The following is a 2663-nucleotide window of genomic DNA, read 5'->3' on the forward strand; positions in this document are numbered from 1 at the left end:
TAAGTTATTCAAAGGAAAGAACTAGTCACTTAATTTAAATGTTCTTCAGTCAATCAGACAGCTTGATAGAAGTTGTCATTTTGGATAAGACCCTTCTTTTGCTATCTAAGACTCCGCATTTCCCACCAAATAGGTAAACTGGATATTCTTGACAGATCTGTATTAATAAATAAGTATACATACATTTTACTAACTGGATATCCTACTTCTGAGTATCTTTACAATGTAAAAAAGCATAATTCAGAAGAAAAAACTAAACTGAAAAAAACTAAAACACAACTTATTTACCTCGAGTTTCAAAGGCAGCTAGTCATTGATAAACTTTAGCAAAATGTTATCCAAAAATATCATGAATACAGAGGTACAAAGTAGGAGAACAACAACATAGTGGGAGAACTAATAACTTTTTATTCTTCTAGCCCATAGATCCACACTTCTATTAGTTCAAGTTTAGGCTTATAGCCAGCATCCTTCATATTGATGGTTAAATATCCCAACATATCATATATTATGCATACTGAGGATGTTTCTTATTTGTAAATACATAACAATGTGGATATCCAGAAGTATCAATCCAACTATAGCCAACTTCCTTTGACAATCCCAATTTGCGCGTTCCTCTTCTAACATTATCGACAAATTGCCAGTTTCCTTCCTCTACATATATATTTGAAAGCAGAATATGATAACCAAAAAATTCCATCACTCCCCTCTAATTCAAGCAACTTACTGGAAACAATTTTCCCCAATTCAAAATATCTATGCACTCTGCAGGCTGCAAGGAGTGATCCTCATCTTCCCAAGACATTACCCTCAACACCCAACTGTTTAGAAAAATTTTGAGCTTCATCCAACCGTCCAACTCTCCCTAACATGTCAACCACACAAGCATAGTGCTGTGCTGATGACTGAATCCCGTATTCTTCACCCATCAACTCAAATATGTAAAGGCATGCATCAACCAATCCGGTGTAGCTGCAAGTAGACAAGACTGCTACAAAGATAACAACATCTGGTTCTAAACTAGTCTGCCGCAAAGAGTAGACCATGGTTATATCTAGAATATGTGGCTATCATAGCATTAAGAAAAATAACATGTGATTCCATGCATTTCTTTATCAGACATGCATGTAGCTGTTGGGAAACTCCAAATGCTGCAACTGTGAAGTTGTCATAAGAGCGGATACAAATCTCACATCATCAGTAGTAACAACATCCTCTACTTCTACTTCTTCACGAAAGAGATCAACAACTTTTAAAGGAAAATTGTTCTAAATGTACGTACTAATCATAGAGTTCCATATCTCTATAATTCTTTCACAAGTATTCTCAAATATTCTAGTCATCGATTCAATGCAGCAAAGATCAGCATACATAACAATGGCAACACTAACATCAAACAAGCCATTTACATATGTATTACCCAATTTCGCAAGCAACCCATAAAGAACATCAACAACTTTAACATCCCCTATTTCTGATACAGAAGGAAAACATTAATAAAACTAACAATAGTTGGCTTAATGCCTAATCTCATCATCATAACAAAACACCTTACTGCTTCCGAAAACCTTTTCCTTTTCAGATACCATGAAAAAATAGTATTTCACGCATAAACATTTATTTTACGCATAGTTCTAAACACCCTTTAAACTAAATCACAATCAGTACCATTATCCAATGTAAGACAAGTAGCAGAGTACATATTCAACAAAGAATTACTAACAATCCTACTAGTATGCATCCCAGAATGCAGAATGTGGCAATGCGTGGCTTTACCTACAAGAATCTGTTTGGTCTCTGCGCAAGATTTGAGAACAAAGGAATAAGTATACTTATCACATACGGATGAACCCACATGTTTCAATCGGGAATAGAATGAAATGACTTCATGGTGTATGTTATTACAAATAAACCCAATTAATATTGTGTTCCAAAGGACATATGATGGTGGAGGAATTGTATCGAACAGTTGGTAGGCGAGATGGGGTTGGCCTTGTTTGCACGATTCACTTAAACAAAAGTGAATTGTTCTGGGTTTTGAGTCTGTAAGAGTGCATTCTTGGTCGTGAGGGGTAGAGAAGAGTAATTTTTTAGAGTGGTTGAAATCATAGATGGAGACTGTGAGAAAGTTGAAGGAAGAGAAAGAAGACAATGGTTTGGTATTACAAATAATCATTCACTTCTATATTTCAATTTGTTTGTCCAGTTTTAACCTAACAAGTTGTTCCTTAGTTTAAAAAGAATGTCCTAGTTTGACATTTTAATTTTGTGGCTTTAACCATGCCACGTTGAAAGTTGAAGTTAAAGTGTTGCAAAAAAATGAAAGGGATCATTCTTTTTGAAACAAACTAAAAAGGAAAGTTGGTTATTCTATTTGAAATAGACGAAAAAGGAAATTTGGTAATTCTTTTTGAAACAAAAGGAGTAATTTTTTATAAAAATGAAATTAATTAACCTATATCTATTTATATCTATATTTATTTTAAATCAAAGTTATGTTAAATGTACCAAAATGTCATTTAATTTTGTGGTTTTAAACATGCCACGTGGAAAGTTGAAGTTAAAGTAGTGCACAAAAAGGAAAGGAGTCATTCTTTTTAAAACAGACTAAAAAGGAAATTTGGTTATTCTTTTTGAAACAGACTAAAAAGGAAATTTTT

The 2663-nt window shown here is 33.6% G+C and overlaps 1 pseudogene; it reads right to left on the bottom strand.

The window, feature by feature from the left end:
* Window positions 1-358: 358 nt before the first annotated feature.
* On the bottom strand, window positions 359-2142 carry LOC125839858 (pentatricopeptide repeat-containing protein At3g22150, chloroplastic-like; annotated as a pseudogene).
* Window positions 2143-2663: the final 521 nt, after the last annotated feature.

Source organism: Solanum verrucosum, unplaced genomic scaffold (genome assembly GCF_900185275.1).
Source record: "Solanum verrucosum unplaced genomic scaffold, falcon-dt-bn FXZP01000221.1, whole genome shotgun sequence".
NCBI lineage: Eukaryota > Viridiplantae > Streptophyta > Magnoliopsida > Solanales > Solanaceae > Solanum > Solanum verrucosum.